Here is a 22,749-nt window from a genome sequence, read left to right as displayed (position 1 = left end):
ATAGACTATGAAAGCACAACCCTTGTTAAAAGGACAAAACTAAGCTATTGCTAAGGCAAAAAAACCCACCTTAAATTATTTTATTTTAACACTTTAACACCAAGCGTATCGCAGAAGATGCGTTTGCGCAATCGCACTTTGTATTACCGTAATTACACGATGGTTTGTGCCATTGGAAAAATTGCAGCGGTTTCTGAAAGCTGAGAAGTTGCACGTCAAAGGCAACATGTGGTTATTATGGTAATTTAACTCGCGCTGTCGCAGGAAGCTGGTGAATCCGCGTCTTTGTCACCAGAGAGGCAAAAACTCAAATAAATGCTATTTTAAATATGTTTTATACTGCTCAAATTTTAAATTCAACATGCAAAAGCTGTTGAACACTTTATCTTTTTCTTCAATACACTACTTTAACCAGTAGTAAATTGTAAATTGTAAGTTAATCTGGAAAAATGGGCAAAACCACAATTTTAGGTGTTAAAGGGTTAAAGCTAGTGTATTCATCTTCTGCTAATAAACGCTCCTAAACAACACAGTGGACTTTTTAAAGGAACAAAGGAAAATGGAACAGGATACAAAATTCTTCTTGAACTGTTGTTTTTTCTTAACATTTGGCAGGAAAAATTAAATTTAATCTCTTGTTTCATTTATCTTTGGTTTTAATCACATCCTGACTAAAAACAAACATTGCTTGCAAAGTACTTTTATACAAACACGTGTAGATTTTGGTCTAAACAGGAGATGCAGCTGTCACATTTAATGGCCGGTTGGCGGGCTGGTCAATCACGATCACACCTGCCATATATCAAGATGCTCAGATAACTTTGTGGCAGATGCTCGCATTGAATGGAGGGGGTTCTTTTGCGCCTTAAGACCTTGAAGAAATCCGCCGATTCATTCCTCAACAAATTAGGTCATTCAGGCATTCGCACAGCTCCTCTTTCACGGGTGAATCAGGCAGGTGGTGATCTATTGTGGTGCCAGGAGAAACCCCCATATTGTGTTTCCAGGGTGTGTGAGCAGACAGAAGGCAATGGGCGGGAATCTCTCTCTACCTGACAGTTCAAAGAGGATTCTCCTCTTAATCACCTGCACAACATTTGAGAAGTAAACTCGCATGTGGGAGTTTTTTTTTTTTTTTGGTTCTAAGAGACAAAAAAACAACCATTGGCGTAATCGGTCTATAAAAATATTATATTTGGAACTCTGAATTTGTGTTCATTGAGTGGATGTCATGGCAGAGGCAGCACAAAAACCAAAGAGGGTTAAGGAGAATGATTTAATAAGAGGCTGGAAAATGGAGACTTTCACTCGCTGGCATTCACTTTTATTCCGCTAGCAGAGGGATACTCGACTGACGGCGACCTGGTCCTGTTACTGTTGGAATCAAGTGATTCAAACAAGATGAATATAACAAGCAGTAGGTTATGAAGGCCGGGTTAAAAACTCAAGCTATGTAAACGAAAGCACTTTTATTTTGTTGTTTATTTCAGGGTTAGTCTTAATTTATATTGAAAAATAAAACAGTGTAATCCCATTTGTATAAAATGCTGTCACATAAGCTACTGTACCTGGTCTGAAGACATGAGCTATGTCTTCACACCGTTTCACACAAGTAATCGGATTGGAATAAAAATGAGAAAAACTCTCATCCAATAAAGTCCATTCAGAAACAAATTACTGTACATTCCATCATTCAGATCGGTGTTCACATAAACAGTTGATCCGATCATGACTTCCTAGTTTGGTGCCACCATGTGTCTGATCCACATTCCATTTTCTTACTGCTGCATTTTCTTTAAAAAAAAAAGGAAAAGAACAATGGACATTAAAAAGACAAGCAGAAACGTGCAGAAGTGAAGCTTCTTCAACTGCTTCTACTTCTAGAGAATTAGACATAAGACATTTTGCACACATTTTGCACACATAGCTAGCAAGTTCACAATATCATTGACTTGCAAACATACGTTACCTTTCCTACTTATATTTTACGACAGTAAATACCAATTACCAACTGTGGGGGGATCCAGAGAGCAAAATCCTACATTGTGTTAATTGAAGGCATTAATAATCTCACATACAGGCCCTTTAAAACTCGCACACTGCAGCTTTAACAGGTGTACCTAATAAAGTGGTCCGTGAATGTAGTTGATAGCATATATTGCGGACCTTAAACACGGAACCCACGCACACACACACACACACACACACACTACCAAACCGCTAAAAAGTTGATGTCATATATTCACCACGTGACATGTCCCCAAAACAATACAGACTGCATCGATGGTCACGTGCTGTTGTGGCTCAGTAGTAGTTTTTTTGAGACCCTGCTTGGAGAGCTGAGAGTGATCCCGCCCCGCGGAGCTTCAGTCCGGTCTCGGTCGGTGAGAGGAGCAAACACACTCCGCCGGAGCTTCAGCAGCAGCAGCAGCAGGAGCAGCAGCAGAGGAGGAGGAGGACTGACTGTACGGATTAGAGGAGAAGACGAACGTTACTACAGTAAAGAAACAGAAGAGGAGAAGGTTGTTTCTCTTTGAAAGCTCGTGTCAGTTGTCAAACAAAGTTGTGTCCGTACAGAAAAAGCGGGGGGACATTTGTACTGAGAGGACCCAGAGCGGATATCGCAGCGTGGGCTTGTTGTGAAGAACACAGTGTCTAAGGTAAGTGGATAACAGTGATTCGGGACACAAGCTTCTTGTGTGTTTGTGAGCGGTTAAAGTTATTATCTTTGATATGACGCCTTATTTTATACATGTAGTTATGAAGGAGTTTCAGTTTTTGCCTAAAAATGTTCGTAAAAATCCATACAAATGCACATTTCTGTGTACATTGATGTCAAATGGAGCATGTTGGGCTGCATGCTTAAGTGATTATGTCTTCGTGTACATAACTAACTGGTTATTGATAGTGTGACTTCTCAGAGTGATTAGGTATTTGAGCATAATATGTTGTTGTGGATCTAATTGAATGCAGTCACTCAGTTTTCCCATCTCCCCCACACACACACACTCAAGGCAAATTCATTTGTGTTGCACAATAACACACACAGAGGTCATTCACTGTAACTTTAATTTTAAAGAGATGATGCACATGGACAAGAAGAACCAATGCACTCTCTATTCATAACACTACAAAAACAATAAATGCAAAAATATATGGGAAAAATGTAAACGTCACTATATACATGTGCAGGGCCCAGAGCTAAAAATAAGAATGTAAACATTAATCAAGGTCTAAAGTGTGTGTACACATGAATTTGTGTGTGACAGCATGAGGTTTTCTGTATTCTGTCAAGCTTCTGTGGAGGATATGAGGAAAATATCTTATTTCAGTTAATGCAGAGTTAATTTCAAAGTAACCTTTTAAAATCAGCTTTAGTTCAATATTTTCCATGTAATACGTTTAAACGTCCTGTTGCAGTAGCCTCACAATGAAAGCTTTATTTGCACTTTAGGCAATGTTCAGCCATGTTTCTACAACAAACCAGCCGGAATGCGTGTTTCATGTTTTGAATTACAATCTTACCACACAAACAAAAGGAACAGCATCTTTTCTTGTTCACAAATGCCACTGTGGTTTTCTGCATTTGTTACAATCTGCAGTTTCACAATTCTTACACATTGGGCCTTTCAAAACAAGACACAGTTAAAATTGTAAGTACAATTTTGTAATGCACGGATGTTTCCAACATGTTTTTTTTTTTTTTAACACAGAACAGTCAAAAGCAAAAACAAGTGTGATCTAAGGTTCAAGATTATGATGAAGTGAATACAGGATCAGGTTATGTGGGAGACTACAGAGGTACTGCTCTCAAATCTCCATCCAGCTGTTTCAGTGAATGGCCTTGTATGCCCACACACACACACACACACACACACACACACACTGCTCTTGCGCACCACTTGATCTCTGTCTTGATTTCTGCAGCTTGTAAGACCGAAAGAAGCAGAGAGGAGGATTGAGGTAGTGTGGTGAATAGGAAAGGTCATACCTACAGAGTGAGAGAGCGAGAAGCCGTAGCACCACTTGTTTTATGCTCTCAAGGCCTACTTTAATATATGGATTAGTTCTCAGTTGAACTGGAAGCGCCCATGTTCTGATTGGACCATAAATAATCCCCACAGGAGCAAATATATAAACGCTGAAGGAGCAGCAGTTTGCCTGACACCACTCCATCTCCCGGGGTGAACACCCTCCCCTGCAGTTTATTGACGGGGTTGGACGTTATGCAATAAGAACCAATACCACCGTATGTGTGCAAGTGCACGAAAAATGTGAATCTGTGAAATGTTCCTTCCTTCCTCTGCACAGGTCATTAGCTTAAACCCTCTTTGTAATGTTAAACTTGGTGCTCAGGCTTGACGCCACCTCACTACTAGACCCTCTATCATCCTGTCCTGTCACCACTGCACAAGCAAGGGAGGAGGGAGGACTGTGGTAGGTTCACATACTGAGGGGAGAGAGGGGGATTTGTTGGTGCGAGGTGATAACCAAGCTGTCCGTGATCAGCAGAGCAGCTTAAGAGGCGGGCGGAGGGCAGGTGGAGGAGGAGTGTGTGATGCTGAAGATTCATTTTTGTCACAAGTCAGAAAGCCCTGGGGGTGACGACGCATGAGGCAGCTAGAAACATGATGACCATCAAAGGCACGGTCAGCATGTTTTTGACAGTGTGTAATCATCATGGAACTTTTTTTTCAACACAATTATGAAGAACATTCTTCATCTACACCTTCTTTGTCTCCAGCCATGTCTGCGCTGTGTAAATATGTGCAAGTCAAAACAAGAACATGGCCAGAGGTACAATCACAGCTGAGGCTATGTGAAGATGCATTAAAGACATGTCTTCTGTTTAAAATGCAGCGGGTTAATTCCCTCATTAGATAATCTCAGCTGAAAATAATCACCTAAATGTGCACGCAGGGACACATCTGTGACTCGGCAGCACTCTTACATAAGGCGAGGAAAATCCCACATGAGGCAACGTACAGTACAGTCAGTATATGACACGCTGGACTGATCCAGAGAGAGAAAACAATCTGATCCACACCTGTGACGCTCAATTAGCAAAATGTTCCTCCAGCCATCTGGGTTGGAAATGACAGCAGCCTTCTATTTAATTTTGCTGCAGCGATGATGATGATGATGATGATGATGATGATGATGATGATGATGATGATGATGATGATGATGGCGTGGACTGACTGGATGTGATTAAAAGCGTGCACCATGTCAGCATATTTATTTAATTGACATTCATCATGATGTAACAAAGCCTTAGGCGACAAAAAAATTCCACCTAGCATTGCTCTATGGTCTATAACTTTGTTGTTTGTTCATTCACAGTAGAAGTTGCCATGTAAGCTCGATAAAAAGGATGTTTGTGTTAAAATGATTCATTTTCAGTCTCTAATTGCGAGGAGACATCAGCTATTTTAGCAGGTAACAGCTACTGTTGTCTGATGCTGTGTCATTGGTGTTTGCTGTGAGCAGCTAATGTAGCTAGACGCTGTGACATTGGTGTTTGCTGTTAGGAGCTAATGTAGCTAGATGCTGTGACATTGGTGTTTGACTTTAGCAGCTATTGTAGCTTGATGCTGTGACATTGGTGTCTGATGCTAGCAATTAATTTTAGCCAGACGTCTCAACATTAGTGGTTGACGTTAGCAGCAATTGTGACATCGGTGCTTGATGTTAGCAGGTACTGTCACCAGACACTGACATTGGTGTTTGACATTAGCAGCTAATGTAGCTCGATGCTGCGGCATTGGGGTTTCACGTTAGGAGCTACTGTCACTAGACACTAACATTGGTGTTTGACATTAGCAGCTAATGTAGCTCGATGCTGCAACATTGGGGTTTCACGTTAGGAGCTACTGTCACTAGACACTAACATTGGTGTTTGACATTAGCAGCTAATGTAGCTCGATGCTGCGGCATTGGGGTTTCACGTTAGGAGCTACTGTCACCAGACGCTGACATTGGTGGTTGACATTAACAGCTACTGTAGCTGGACATGGCAGCATCAGTATTTTTAATTCAGCTGCTACTGTAGTCAGAAGCTGTTGCATCATTAGTGTGTGCCAAAAGGGAAGAAGAAAAAGCTGTACACCAGCTAGTTTAGACAAAAGCAGTGACTGCTAAAGCAGCTGATGTCAATTAGCCTTGAAAAATTTGACTTGAAAAATGTCATCGATGCTGATTCCGTGTTTAACTGAACATCCATTTTATCAAGCCTACTTTATAGCAACTTTTACCAGCGAATAAACAAAGATCAGAGCTGGAACATCTCCTTTTTAAGATGGCTGTTGAAAAAGTGAAATGTGATCAGTCTTTTTTCATCAACTATAGTAAAATTTCAAGTTTGACTGTTGTTTTAAATCTTGTTTAAGATAACAAAATAAAACAAAGCACACTTGTATCATTTGATACATTATTTTAAAACACCATTTTAAGTAGGTTGTTGAGAGAGAAGCCAGGAAGTGTCAAAACAGCTGGATCACATGTGGAAAGTCTTGTGCGGGAAGCAACGCGGAACCCTTACATTCCTGTGAGAGAACTGAGAAATGTTTTCTTAATTTTGGCCTTTGTCTCTCTCTCTCTCTCTGTATCCCATTTCATGACTGAAGTTACAATGTCATACAGGCAGATCTGTTTGATGTCATGCTGCAGTTCATTGTCCTCTGTGTAGACCACGGGAGTAACGCTGGTTCTTAGATTCCGAGCTTTGCTTCTAATTCCCCTCAGTTGTGGATGTGTGCATCAGCAGGAACATTATCAAGATTTCTGTCAGTTTCTCGCTATCAGCTCATTAAAACAAGACAAGAGCAAGAGCACAGCGGGGGAGAGACAAGCTGCCAACACACACACACACACAAAGACTCTATGTGAAACTGTATTTAGTAGCTGACCGTTTTCAGTTGCCCATTCTTGACTGAAACAGAAGCAACAAAATCGGTATCAGTCTTTGATTGAACTGACATATATTTTGATTTAATAAATATACATTATTTTACAGCGATGACTAATACCTCTTTCTTGTTCTTCAAATATAGATACACCTGTTTAAAAAAGCAACGTTCCCATTGCCAGTAAAGGAGTTTGTTTCCTCATGCCAAGTCCTGTTCTGACATCACAAATGCGCTGTAACATGTGCAACTCTCAACAGGAGACGGCACCATGCAGAGTGCTGACATTGTACAGCGGTTACACTTTTTCACATTTCACTTCAATCCCGCTTTCCATCTCAGCAGCAACTGAATTTTATATTGCTGCACATTAAAATGTCCTGCTGGAAAAGATGCAGACTCCTCCGTCTAGACTGCCAAAATTAAGTAGTAGATAGTGACATTACTGTGGATGTCATGTTTACGTTACTGCTGATAAACTAATTGCAGAGTCATTTGACCAGGGATTGAATGTCGATTGTATTTTATTGCAGACAAAAGCCAGATGTTATTCAGTGTTTAGTGTGTTTTCTGACCAGTGGAAAAAAAACTTGTTATTTTCATCGTGGGACTCATCATTATCTCTGCAGGTCAGATTAAGCAGATCACAATCCATCAAACTCCTGTGGCTGAAAGTTGGCTGCTTGAATAACAACATCCTGGAAGAAGACACTCTTAAAGGAGAGACAAACTGTAGCTATAAACATTTACCCCCAGAAAAGATTTGCAAAGTTTAACAGGAGTGTATATTTTTCATATATATGAGCCTGTCACTGCAGGCTTCATGTTTACATCACACTTATCTTCACAGCACTGAATCAGGGGGAGGACACATTTTTACATGGGCACATATTCACCTTGTTATTGTGAGACTATTTTGGACTTGATAATTAGATTTTTAGCACTGGATTGTTTTACATAGTGTCAAATCACAGTGACTTAGGAAAGCATTAGCAACAAATTAATCAAAAAAGCAATTTTCTTGAATTGTGGGACATGTCTGTGGTGTCTCGCTTGTCTTTATAGATCACTAAACGACGGCTGTGTTTTTCTCATAACCAAGTGCGACATTTACCTGCTGCAAATCTATATTCCTGCATTTTCCACATTTAATATTTAATGGCAACTGAGTGTTTGTTCTACAGTAAATGCCTTTAATTAGATTTCCTGACTTCTGAGTTATTGATGAGTCTCCTACTTTTAATTTTAAAAAACTTCTAAACTCTAAGGGTGGAATAGTACTAGGAAAATCCCCCAAAACACCAAAGCTCTGCACCTACTGTCTCTGCTGAATTCACCTTGTTAATCTCACTCTCTCAGAAAGAACGAATGAATGAATGAAGTGTTTACAATACATTTTGACCTTTTAACTCCAGGCTGTTCAAGCACCAACATGATGGAGCCTGTCCAATTACTAAATGGAAAAAAACATTCATTAGTTGAGTGATTGCAACAGAGGCTATCAATTGAGAGAACTGATGATATAATCAGGTCTGTTCAGCGCAATCAAAGAGAGGTATACTCATTTTTGTCGTCAACAAAGAAAAGAAGGAAAATGAAAATAGGTGTAGAGAGAGAGGGCTTTTTGAGAGTTATTTTGACAAAGTAAATTCCGTCTCAACTCGACTTCATAGGCTCCACTTAGAAACCATTCAGACACAGTGACATGCAGTTGTACATGCAGTTTGTTGCTCGGTTGTAGAAAATGCTACAAACACGGAACAGTAATGGCACAAAACGCATGTTATGTTTATTGCTCATGGTTGACTGACCTGGAGTTTTCAAAACGTAGCATTTGAAAAAGTCTGCTTTTGGGTTCTCAAAAACCCAGGAGAAGTGTGGACGACAGGTGAAAAGGTAGCAAAGTAATAGGTGTTAAAACCATCTCCAAGTGCTGTAGACAGAGCCTTAGTGTTGCACTTATACTCAGGTTGAGTGATTGTGAGAGTAGAACTATTAGAATAAAACTGAGGCATTAGAGGCTCAGATTCACCTCCAGTTTTGTATGATCGCTAAACCACTTTATTCTTGTCTGCAGATTTCAATGAACAAAGTGTGGAGGAAAAATAAAGATCCTTCTATATTATCCCCTATAGAAAAAAAATACAATAAACCCAATTATGCTCCGTAATTGTCGAGCACAATCCAAAATAGAGGTATTACATTACATTTTTTTGTGTTTCCCTCAGAGCCTTCGTACTGTAAGACATCATGCATTTTTTTTTGCAAAGCCTGAGTTTTGTCCTTTGTGACAAGTAAACTGACCTTTATGTTTAAATTCAATAGATTGCCCTTTAACTTTTGAGAATGTCAAGCTTTGTCACCTTTTAACCATTAGCCATTCAAGAGGATTGTGTATCTGTCGGTACTCACCGAGACATCTGCCGTCGATATTTATCAGCCTCAAGGTGGGGCTGTCCAAACTTGGGTCAACCACACTTCTGCCCTGAGTCTTTCATTGTCAAGATGTCTTTGGTCTTAGTCTGTTATTACCCCTTTGAATTTTCCAGTCTCGAAAACAGCCAACAGATGCCATGAAATGCCCTGCAAATGTATTTACAACCTACTACTACTGAACATTTTTGCATTGTGAAAGGAGACTCAGAATGTTTTAGATTTCAGGTCAATTAAATTGCCGTTCAAATCTGATTGCTGAGATTGCAGGTGGAGATGGGCTCTAAAAGCCCTTACAGTCTGTAAGAAAAGGCTGGATCAATGCGGAGTGGAGTAAGTTGGTGTATAATGGACATTAGTGGGCAGAACTCTGGCACAGATCACATTAGTACTAGTGGTGAAGTCTGCCAACTGCTCCAAACATCCATTAGTAGGCCAATCAAACAGTGTTTGTTCAACACTCAGTATTTGCTCACCGTGCCCCTAGGATACTGTAGAGAAACTTTTATCTCTCGCTGAAATTGCACTTTAAAGTCCTCATTATGTTGCATCCACCCATAAGAAATTTTAAGATGCCATTATCTGTCGCTTATTCTATTCTCTGCATTGGAGTCGAGACATTTTTTGGTAAATTGTTAGGTGGGGCTGTATGTGAGAACGTGAATTTAAAAGTCTCTCCACACATTCTCTGAAACCTCTCTTGCCAGTTCGCTGTTACTTTTCAGACAATGTCCAAGGGCACACATTTTAGCAGCAGCAGGAGAAGCTCTGCATAATACACAGGGAGCAAGAGTTCTGCATCCTTCATGCACCTATAGGCACCAAATTATAAGTTAAGTATGCTCTGGAGCTTTTTCCTAACTGAATGAGTCCAGCCCAGACGATCTCCCCGTGCATGTGGTGTATGTGAACAGCAAACTCCACAGAGTGCCTGGTCAAACAAACATTTACATCCACGGTCAATTTAGCACCTCCGTTTAACCTAAGCTCACTCGGCATGTCTTCGGGCTGTTGGAGGAAGCTGGAGAAAAGGGATTCAAACCAATTATTGTCTTGCTGTGAGGCCACGGTGTTAACTGTCACACCACCATGTGGCCCTCCTTATGCTACAGCGCAGCAACAATCATCAATCATTACCCTCCAAACAGAAATTAACCTTGGCAGTGCACAAATGAAACCGCTACCCAGTGACCGCCAGGGTCTCACATAGAAACAGTTTTCATCTGCGTATGCACTCCACCCTGTTTCTCTGTGTCTCTGAGGAGAAGGTAAAGTGGCCTCTTACCCTGGATTTCCACTGGACGCGGAACGGCCGCGGAACGGCCGCGGCGCGGTAGCCGTTGCAAATAGCTTCCATTCTAATCAATGTGAGCATTCCCACCGGCCGCGCTGCGGCGCGGATCAGCAGCGGCCCAGAAGCGGCTCGCCGCACCGCAGCGCTATCGATAGGAATCAGTTCTATTTTTTCCGTTGCCGCTGCTGAACCTCGTAAATTTCAACGAAGCAGATCGCACAAGACAGGAAGTCCGACACAGTATCAAAGTAAAACACTTCCGCCCCCCTTTCAAAATAAAACACAATACGCAGGTCACAACTTCACCTCAACGTTACGTCATAACCGGTGCTCCCAGGTCAACAGTCATTTGATCCGAGGGTCTCGGAGACAATGGACGACGAGAGACTGATTATGGAAGTGGAGAAATGAAAGAAGCTGTGTTGTTGTTGTTTCCTTTATACACACAGTCTATCGCGGGATCTCGCGTCCGTTCGAGATTATCGCGCGATCTTCCGTGAATACAGCTGGCTCCAAAGGCTCCGCGCCGCTTCCGTAACGCGCCCGGTGGGGATTGACGTTTGGGAGAGGACGAAGCAGAACCGCGCCGCGGCCGTTCCGTGTCCAGTGGAAATCCAGGGTTATGTCACAAAGTGTCACATCACTCCTCAGAAGGTTGATGTATGAGGGATGGAATGGACAGTGCTGAAACAGCAGACCACACACATGCACATGCTCTACACCCAGTGGAACATTGATGGATAACTTAAGTATTAGTTCCACAATTGAGGCTCATTGCCTGAGAGCAGATTAGTGGTTTTTAGGATGTGGGGGCATGACCTGCAGTGGCAACATTAGATGCTTTTATTTGTTGGCAATCTATTCTCAATGAGAAAGGCCATTCTGGTTTCCCTAAATTATTTTGTCAGGGGGCATTTTTCTTGTCCTCTGTGAGAGCAGAGCAGAGCGCTCATTGTGAATAACAAAGCCTGACTTCCTTGCAAGTGTGAAAACCATTGATTAAGCCGTTTGTTAATTTGCGTCTATTGGAAACCTGATTTATGCCAGCAGCGGAGGCAAAACATGAATTATTGATCTTGTAAAAAGGCCAATAGGCCTCTGCTGCTGTGATTTAGCTGGAGCCTCTCAGATATGATGTTGTCTTCATAAACACTGTGCACTCCTCTCTCGGCCCCGTCTTAGACAAGCACCTCAGCAGAATTAAATCAATGAGTTTTTCAGCATGTTACAGTCGGACACATCTGAGCTCATAACACAAGGAAAGTTGTTTGGACACGTGTATTGTCAGATTTTTTCTAAATTAGATTTCCTCCGCCATGTTGTTGAGCTGCTTCTTCTTCTTGTGTATTTGTGTCTTGCTCAGCTGCGTGAAGCCAGCTTGGAGGATGCATCTGCCAGATGACCCGTGAGCAGAATGCGTACCACGTAGCGACCCTCCCCCCTTCCTGCGTCAGCTGACTCGCTTGGGTTAACTGTGGTCAGCTTGTCTAGTGGAAGTGGAAGGGAAGATTGTGAGGCTGGGAAGTTTCAATCATGAGAGTTTTTGCATCATGACCCCAACATATCCGTGCATAATGTATCTCTCAGTGGTGAAGTGAAGGAATCAATCCCTCCTTCTTTAATTGGTGACAGATGTCTCCCCCCTCTTTGTCCTTGCCTTCATCCATTTCTTTCTCATACACGCATACCGGGCCCTGATGTTCCCAGAAATTTTCTAGGAACCTCTGGGATGGAGTCCCAGCTGTGGTCACAGTAACTCCCACCACCCTCTTGTCCGAGCCAGCCCTCATCCCTCAGTGGTCCCATCACAGTGGGCTGGAAGCTTTCTTAATGTGCTTATGAAACATTTGGCAGATGGTAAACGTAGTTGCAGTTTACAGACTGGTCCTTGGTTTCAGTTCTCGGTGTCTGTGAGACTGTGAGACTTGCCGAGCTGAATCCTGGAGGTGTTGTCTGCCTGTGCGCCGTGGTGTCTTTGTCTGCTCTGCATTATCCTGCAGAGAATTGGTTATGGAGGATTGTATCCGTCTGCTGAGCCAGGTTTCTTTTGCCCGTTGGGCAGAAAAGGGAAATCAAGTCCTCCATAATAATAGTATGAGATAAACAATCAGTTTACTTGATGTTTGTCAAGTACCAAACTACCAAATGATGCATATGGGAGTCGGATTATTATTGCATGTACTCTATATGTTCAGTCAGTCTCAAGCTGACCCAGGTGCTGTGCACATGCACCACAGGTCCCACCCCCCAGCGTTGACCTAGAGTCAGAATAAGAAGACAACAACTAGAATAAAACATTGACTTTCTTAAAGTACATGGATGGCAGAAAGATTGGAACTAACAACTCCGTGTCAGCTGAACCGAAAACCACCTTATTTTTAACAAGTTGAACGGGAGCATATCACCACGAAGTATAGCAGAGGCAGACACACTTCATTTAATACATCGATTCACTGCTTGTGCTTGTATACTGGGACAAGGACAGTAGTCCAGTGGACTGGCGTACTTAACTGTTCATAGAAACTCACTGAATGTGTGTCTGTCTGTTTTTAGTATTAGACAATGGGTTCACTCTTTCATACGCACGCGTCCTCAAGCTTCCCTCTGAGATTTGACATTCAAAAGACGTATTGTCCATGTAAGCCTTTGATATCCAGAATATTATTAACATGCAGGATCAGCATGAAGCTGGCTGCTTTGGGGTTTTGGGGTCTTGGTTTTGTTTGTCTCTCCCCTTGAGGGTCGACAGAACTAGGTCAAAGTTTAGTGGAGCGTCCTGTCTGAGCAGGAGGATTGAAGAGGTGAGGGGCTTTGGGGGTTGTGGGGGGAGATTTAAGGGTGCCAGTGGCACCAGGGATCTCCCTTCAACACCGTGGGGGGTTGCCCTTTTTTACTTTAGCAAAGTTTGAACAACACAATTTTACCCGTTGTGGAAACTTAGAAAAGGTTTTAGTGAATCCTTTAAAAATGTCATGAAAATGAATTAATGCCATGCAGATTAGAGTCATTTGGAACAATAGTAAATGATTAATGTTTTCCCTTTAATGAAAGGACTGATGACTGACCTGGAAATGTATAAAACTAATTAAAGGAACAGTAATGAAAGTAAGAGAACCTGACTTATGGCCAGTAGTATAATGAGGTTTTAGCTATACTGTTTAAAACCGTCCATTGAGTTATGAGAAATTGTTATAACTTAAAAAGTGTGTTTCCCTGCATAGTAAATCCGTACTGCAAATTTGTTGTTTATAAAAAATGTTTGAGTGTAACACAAAAAACTACTAACTATGGCTGCAACTAATGATTATTTTCATAACTGATTGACGTGAAAAAAGATGTTGAAAAAAGTTGATCAGTGTTTGAAATCATGATGTTTGTAAAATGTCTTGTTTTGTTTACAACCCACAATTATTCAGTTGTAATTTCTTTGTCATATGGAGCAAATAAACCACCAAATGTGACTACCAAGAAGCAGAAAATGTAATGGTAAAAAAAAAAACACTCAATTGTCAACATAGTTGACGGTTAATTTAGTAAATGATTAATAATTGTTTAATCCTTGCAGCCCTACTTCTAACTACAGCCTTCACTGATGCTCAGTGTGGCGTCAGGGTGAAACATATTTTCAGCCAGCAGCGAGAGCAGCAAAACACCACTTTTTCCTTCAGTTGTAAATTTGTTTTACAAATTGAAATGTTGTGAATTGGCATCTCATCTGTTGCACCAAAGCCAAAAAAAAAATCTAACTAAAACTGTAATACATGAGTGGTGTTTAAAGCAAAACATACCTCAGCAGATCAGGATGTTTGGGTTTCTTGTGAGTAGGGGTTGAGGTGAAGAGAGGTCAGACTGTCTGGTTAGAGTAGAGAGAGGCCAGAGGGGTCAGGGTCACGTGGGGGAGGTCAGACCACAGTCATTGATGAAGTTTAAAGTTACTGTAGCTCTATATTATTTAATATGATACAGCAACAACCGTGAATGTTAATAATTAAAGTCGGGTCTAAATCGGCATGTGATGAGAAAGTGAGGTGGGAGGATGGGACACAACATTAATGAAGCAGAAGCATTTATCTTGTCAAACTTCTTAACACCTGTGTTTTTTTGAGCAGCAGAAATCACTTCTGAAACTTTTTGTGGGCACTGTTTTTGTTTTCAGTCATATTTCAACCTGGTTGCTGCCGTCTCTCTTTTACTGACGTACTACTGCTGTTTCCTCCATCTCTCTCTCTCTCTTGACATAAAACAAATGGCTTCCTGTGTGCAGCAGAATGATGCCGAGAGACACAAGTTATAAACACTGCTATTACTGGGAAACCGGGGGAGTCGTGTGGAGCCGATGGCCTTAGTCAACACTGTGTGAACTCATTTGACGATGGTTTGAATGTAACAGACATTTATTGTATTTAAAAGTTACACACTACAGTTTAAAACTATCACTTATACAGTAGCTCCTCTTTTAGTATCTCTAACAGATTGAATCAGGTGTAGGGACTTGTGTTCAGAGGGGTTTGTAGTGAAGGATGCGGCAGCAGATGCAGAGATGAACAAACAAAATGAGGCCAGTGTCATTCTCTCTCATTTACTATGCAGGGCTGGGAGAGGATTAGCTTCACTTACATAACTCTGTCTCCCCCATCAACCCCCCCCCCCCCCGGCCTAACTAGCCCCCTTTTCCCAATCCCCCACAGCCTTCCCCATTCTTCTGTGACCACCAGATTAGTGCTGTCCTGTTTATTATTCCATTACTTTGAATTTCTTCTCTCTTCAAGCAGAAATTGAGCAGAAGCTGTTGGAGAGAAGAAGAAAAAAAAATGGCACATATTAATATTAATAAAAGGTTGGTAGATATCACAAAAAGGGAACAGTGGAGGGGGGTGCGGACGGGAGGAAAGCAGTTAGATGGAGAAATGGAGATGTATGAGTCTATTTATAGTTTATCCCTGCTGTTGGGTTAGACAGCCTGGCCCAGAGCAGCATCGCTCAGCATCCGTGTCAGTCATCGTTGTGCTGTCCATTAGGTTTCTCTGTGTACATACAGGACAACACACACACACTTTATATGCCTAGAGGGTTAACTTATAGGCTGTCGTGAAAACGTGGACACACTGACCTTTGCTACTGAAGTACTGAGGAATTACAGACTGACAGCACTGATGTGTGTGTGTGTGTGTGTGTGTGTGTGTACTTGTACCTATCTTTGTGGGGACATTGTGTCTGGGCCCCACAACTTAAAAGGGCTTTTCCAGGGTTAAGATCTGGGTTTAAGGCAAGGGTTAGGTTTAGGCAATTGGTTGTGATGGTTATGGTTTGTGTAAGGGACTAGGGAATGCATCATGTCAATAATGAGTCCTCACTGAGGTATAAAAACAAATGTGTGTGTGTGTGTGTAAGAGAGTGTGTGTTATGACATATGTCTGACATAAATAACACTGTGAGACGTGAGTGCAATTGCGTGCCAGCCAGTCAGCTCTGTGGGTGAAAAGATTGTCCTTTAAAACAAACAGTTCACTTCCAGGAGCAGGGAGACGTATTTTAGACACACACACACACACACACACACACACAATGACATCTTACTGTGGGCTTCCCTTCTGGTGAATTTGATGACATCAATATTAATCACACACACACACAGACACACATGTATAAACACATTTTGGTTGGAAAATTATCTCTTTTTACATTGTCAGAACTAAATTGAAAATCTAAGCCATTAGTTTATGTGTTGTTATTTTGTTCCATTATCTGAAACGTTGCATGGGAATTATTATTATTAACTGTGAGCTGAAGGCTGCGAGGACTGGCCCGGCTACTGTATAAGTTCCTGGATGATTCATGGAACAGGCCCTCGTTTGTTTCTACTGTCTCTGCCCCTGGCTCACCCTGCTCCAATAACACACTTTATGTGGCCACAGTAGAGTACACGCATTCATGAACACACATGAACGCAAGCATTCACAACATGCCCATGTGCAGGCATCATTTATATTCACTCTCACGTTTCCTACTGCCACCACGCACTGGGAAATTAAAAAGCTTGAGACATTTCCTTTTAACTTTCTTGTCACAGTCTGTTTTCACTCGGTTATCTGTGGCTGTGGTGGAAAGTTTAGCTCCATATACATGACAATTTTCATTTTATGTGACTTAATACTCTTTCTCCCATACATTTCAGAAGGAGCTCCCTGCCATACTTTATCGGACTGCTGCTGTGAAAACCAGATTAACAAGCTTAAAGGTAAACTGGCTTCCTTTCAGGTGCTGAACGACATATAGCAAACTGCAATGGCTGCACTCTAATTCTTCTATTTTTGACTGTTGGATCTCCCATGCAAATTACAAAATGTAACCTTGTAATCTCAACCTTAGTAGTTACTGTTTTGATGGTGGTGTGTGGTAATGCTTCATCACACTTTACATCTGTTACACAGTAAATCTTGAACGAAAATAAAACTCAAAAATATATATATGTTGCAGATCGAATTTAAAAAAAAATCCCAATGAGATATTTATTCAGCTCTGCCTGCTTTTTACTTTTGGCCCATACAGAAAGTACATATCGTAATTGAGTACTTGTTTGTTCCGGAAAATGTTGAAAAATGTAAAATGTTCCCGAATGTCTTGTTTTGTCCACAAACCAAAAATATTCAGTTGTAATGATTTCTTTGTCACATGGACCAAAGAAACCAGAAAATATTCACATTTAAGATGCTGGAAAAATCTGAAAACGTGTTTGAATTATTGAAGAAACACTCAAACCGGTTAATAATGTAATTAGGGGTGGCACAATACCACTTCTTCTTGTCCGATACTGATACTGACGTCTCAAACTCGAGTATCTGCTGATACTGATGGTGATATCACTCTGATACAATCATTTTAGACCTTTTTAAAATCCTGAAGCTGTTACCAACACATTTGTGCCATTTCAAGCTCTTTCAAAGACATAATTCTGTGTAACAAATACTCTTCATTCATAAGGAAGAAACAGTCCATCAACATGAATCAGCTCAAATTTACATTTTTACAATCTGTGCAAAGTGAATGCAATATACAGTATAGGATTTTTGGATCGTATTGGATTTAAAATTTTGATCGCTCTGCTATTCGATCCAGTAATTTTCACAAGTATCATACCGATACTGAGTATCATATTGGCTCATCCCTAAATACCATATTAATATTATACAGAATTACTCCATTAATTCATAATCAGTAATTCAACTTTTTGTTTTTTTTGGCTTGAACTTGTAATTATGATTTTAAAACTGAATGCATTGGTGATACAATGGTGATAGAAACAACACTATCTGCATGTGTTGTTGTGATGACACCAGTCATGCTGTGTTGGTAATGCGTGGTGAAATATGACAGAGATGAAAATATCGTAGTTCTCTGCAGCTGGTTTGAATCGTGACAGAAATGACAGTTTCAACTTTTCTCTTTCAGTGCACAGTTCAGCATGTGCAGCCAAATGGTGACAGGTACTTGACTGTGTTTCTGTGAAATATGCTCAGATTTTTTCATCTGGCCCTGTGGCACCTTCATCATGGAGAATGTGGAGTGATGTCATCTCTGTACAAAAAAAAACATTTTTTGAATAATGGGGTGGAATGCTGGAGACAGTGAGACGGGGAACTTTATGTGAGGCAACACAGTTGGAGAATGAAGGGAGATGATTCACATCGTCCAAGTCGGCACAGACAAACTGTCAAAACAACACTGGCAGGCCTATCGACAGAGAAAATACAACATCTAGTTTTTTGGCTGTTGCTGCTGTTGACCATGCTTAAAAGGTAAATTAAAACAACAGGGATGCAAACATGAGAACTCCACGTTTGGACCAGGTTTCAAATGGTTGCTCTGAGGCGACACTGCTTACCTCCACTCCACCATGTTGCCCCAATTTAAGATATTAGTATTTCCATTTTAGCTTGCCTGATCTTATATGTTGTAGGGCTACAACACTTGAGAAGTAAGTGTTAAACAGATTTATTTATTTAACTTGCATTAGCGCTTACAAACTACAGCACAGTGTTGAATATTAAACCAGAGGTTTACAACATGCCCTTTTTGACCTGTGACCCCTTTCACAATAAAGCAGTAAGTATCTTTATGAAGTGTGTGTACAATCAAATGATTGTATGAATTGTTGTTTTCATTACCCCAGTCTTTAACAGTTATATCCGGAGCCGTGTCAGCTCCCCGGAGGCCGCCTTTTTTGACCACTATGATTTTTACAGTAGACCACAATGGACACATTTAAGATATTTTGATTTTAGATGCTAACAGAAGACCACATAGGTTCTCCTTCACACTTACCTTTAAAGTCAACTTAGACACTATTTCACAATAAGATACAATCCTCAAAAGCCAAATCCAAACATGTGTTTTCTCTTCTGTCCAACCCTCAATCATGATCTTAGTGCCACTCATGTTTATCTTGAGAAACATGAGGGGCCTGCCCTGACCCCTAGGTTGGAAACTACTGCCCTCTAGTGGGTCATACTGGATGTACACCACGGATTTGAGTATGCAGCAGTAACAAGACTGGATAGAGTTATTTGAGAGCTGCACAGGAAAATACACCCCCTTGTACTTTTCTTCTTCTTCCGAGATGAATGGCCTTCATTAATCCTGGCCATTTGTCTTGAGTTGTAAGTCCGGAGGTCAGTGATTAATCTGTATCTTAGCCAACTCCCTCCCTCCCTCCCTCCCCATCTCTCTTTACTTCCCTCATGTGGAGAATCAGGTGAAGAGCTCAGTTTCTTCGCCGCTCCACTCTTGCGTTGCACGGCTCTGATCTTGTCTGCCACCAAATCCCTGCTGAATAGAAGTAAGAAACTGAAGCAGCAAATCATATTTTATGTATGTGTGCTTACACAATGAAAGCGAGCTGAAAAGTGGGCCAAACATCACAGAGGACATTTTAATGGCAACAAAACAGCTTCACACTTTCTTGGAAAAACGTCAACAGAAGCTGCCAAAGTGGTGAAAGCAGAGTGCTATTCAAGTGTTTGCTTAATGCCAGCCAAAATGGAAACACAGGTACATAGAAATTATATGACCTGACCATAATATTCCTGGAAGTGTTTTAGAATTCCCACTGATCCTGCGCTGGTGTAGAAACTGCGCTGTTGGCTTGTCCACTCCATTATTTAATCAATATGCCTGGATTAGCAATATGAGGATGTAAACAGAGGTTTGGGAATGTTACAGTTGATACAAATCAGTTTTATTTTAGATATAATTAAATCAGGCCACATATATTTTTATTATCAACTATTGGTTGTTGATTGGTGGTTTTATTGGTTTGTCCATATGGTGGAAAAATGACCTCCGAACCTGAATGCTGCAGTCAGTAAGTATATTAATTTTATGGAAATGTTGTATTTACCTAATTTTTACATCGCTTACTTGAAGTATCAGGAGTTATATGGGCCCTGGAGACGGACAAAATTCATTATTATATATATTATTAATGTTTGAAGTAACGTTGTGATATATATTTCATGTAACATTGTGTCAATAAATAAATCAAGAAAAAGAACATTTATAATATCCTATCCTATTATTTCCTCTTAAAATGCATATGTACTATGTCACCATACGAATTAGTATTGCTGTGTAATGACATACAGGGATATACTGACGTTTTGTCCCGATTGCACGCTGCTGAGTCTGTTTGTGTGTTCACATTTTTCCTGAGCGACCTTGGCACTGATTTAGCCGCAACTTTTTTTTTGTCAAGGCTGCTATTTTTCTCCTTTACCCTCTTTTTACGCCTACCTCATTAGGACAACAGTGCTCGCCAAAATGAGGACACACAATAGACACTCACAGTGACCCAGAGATTATAACACTAGCTGCACTGTCTGTGATAAACAAAAGTGTGCCCAAAGGCAGCAAGGCACACCGGCTACGCAACCACTATAACACCTTCAGTTTGAGTGAGTACTGCAGCACTTTGTGTGAGTACGACCCTGAGTCATGGAGTCATTGTACTCACGTCAAGTGAAGTGTCGTCCCTGTGTGAGGACATATGCTGTGTTTGTGATATAATCCATCTATCACTGATCTAAAGATTTAATTATCTTTTTCCTAATCTGCACCCACGGGTTCCCGTCAGATGATCGTACAGGATTAGATTGATGAGAGTGTGTGTGCACGTTTATGTGTCCGTGCGCGTTTGTGCATACATTTCCAGAGAAATTAGTACTTATAGTTTGAAATAGCAAAGTTTTTATGCTTGAGGGAGGTGGAAAATATTGACAGAAGATAAATGAGTGCAATGGAAACAGATTTAGCAAACAAAGGATGACATTCATTCAAATCATGTGCCATATTTCACTGTGCTGTAAAAATAGCGACAGGCAAGAGGAGGATTGTGTGGACTGATGAGGAAAACCACAGCAACCTCCACTTGGTGCAATAATCAAATATTGCTATGATAATAGATGGAAACGGCAACATAATGTTTTTGGATCACACACTTTGTGATCTTCGTCATCAACTGCTTTGTGTCTTCTTAGACCCATACTTCATACTTCTTGGACTTTCCAAGTCCATGTGTGTGCACAAAAATTTCATTTTTCTTTTGCCCATTTCAGCATTGGTCTGTAAAGCCCCTACGTGGACAACCATGGGCACAACAGTTTGAGTCAATATGTGCAGGCGTTCTAGGAAAGGAAAGGAAAGGAAAGGATCTTTATTGTCATTATACAACCGAAATTGCCCAAACGAAATTACAAGGTCAGAGCACACTGCCAGAATGGAGCAACTTGACCAAATGTGTCATACATTCATGCATGTTTTGATGTTCTAGTCCAGTCAGTGGCACACTCTTGTATCAGGTAACCATAGAAATATGCTGAAGATTATATGAATATAAGTATGTCTGCTGGTGCCCCATTATGTACAGCTCTGCAATGAATGCAGGGAAATACAAAAGAGGGCAAACTCCTGGTGAGAAATTGCTACTACTAAAACATGAGATTGTGTAGGCATGCATGGAACAATAGACTCGAATGAATGGACATGCATGTGCACACACGCAGGAGTTTGACATAGCTCTCCACAGACGTGGGGAAGCCGTAAGTATGACCCAGGCCGTGTCCCTTCTTGGTGACCCTGACTTTTGTGCCACCTGCTGTTTATCTCAGTGACTCCTACGTACAACTACGTAACAGCAGTGGATGGAAACACACATGAAAGCACTTTCTTCTTCAACCAAATTCATGAAAATTACACCTTTAATTGGAAACTTAACGACACTTAACACCTGCAGTTAAGGAAATGTTGGCTGCTCACAAAACCTCTTTCATAAATGTATGCATTACCAAGAAAAGGAATCAGTTTAAAAGGAGGGTGGGGAATCTGAATAACCTTGTTATCTCACTGATTTTACCCTCAACCCAAACCTTGTGTCCCTAAGGAAAGACCTTGACCATCTGTTCTCCTGGAGGCTCCTTGTTAGGACACAGTGATGTCTTTACCCCCCCAACACTCCCTCACAGCCTCTGCTTCAATCAATAAGACTGTGTCACACACGGTAACATCAAATATGCCTCAAATTGCCGAAACACAATAATCATCTAATAGCAGAAACTGAGCTCCTTGCCACTTTCATCAGCAGCTGCCTAAAGCCTCCACATTTAAATCAAATCCATTTAAATCCATTCATGATTGTGTGGGATTTTCTGTTGACAGACACTGAGCAGCACAATACGTTATATCCTGTTTCCTCTATATTGATGTTGGCAATAAAAGCCACAAGTTAAAGTGTTAAGCAGTTTGGCAATTATGTGTCGTGTGGACGTTTTTCAGAATCAATCATGTTGAGTTTTTAAAGGGACAGAATGGTGATGCTGTCTTTAGCAGTGGTTCATCACAGCAGCTTGAATCCAGGTTTGACCGAGGCCTTTGTGTGTTCTCCTGTTGTCTGCTTTGGTTCTCTCTGGTTACACAAATAAAGGTTAAATAAAGGATGTAATTAACAGCTATGTTTTGTTTTTTTTGTCTATAGTTTCTGTAGGAGCCAATATTGTGTTAATTTACTTTAGATTTAGTTGAATTGATTAATGCAGGATTATATGTTACAGAGTAATATGTGAACTG

General features: G+C 40.9%; 1 protein-coding gene across 2 annotated transcripts in view; it reads left to right on the top strand.

Moving 5' to 3' along the window:
• The first annotated feature begins 2,434 nt into the window (after nucleotides 1-2,434).
• Nucleotides 2,435-22,749, top strand: part of LOC131473801 (leucine zipper putative tumor suppressor 2 homolog) — a 45,875-nt gene continuing 25,560 nt past the window's right edge. Inside the window, exons 1-2 of one of the 2 annotated variants that reach the window (XM_058651340.1) lie at nucleotides 2,435-2,660; nucleotides 16,808-16,870. The gene's annotated coding sequence lies outside the window, so the exon portion shown is untranslated. The remainder of the gene's footprint in view (nucleotides 2,661-16,807; nucleotides 16,871-22,749) is intronic. The other variant, XM_058651342.1, reaches the window with a different exon arrangement.

Source organism: Solea solea, chromosome 15, assembly GCF_958295425.1.
Source record: "Solea solea chromosome 15, fSolSol10.1, whole genome shotgun sequence".
NCBI classification, from domain to species: Eukaryota; Metazoa; Chordata; class Actinopteri; order Pleuronectiformes; family Soleidae; genus Solea; species Solea solea.
The sequence above is the reverse complement of the archived record's forward strand: the minus strand, read 5'-3'. Positions and strand labels throughout refer to the sequence as shown.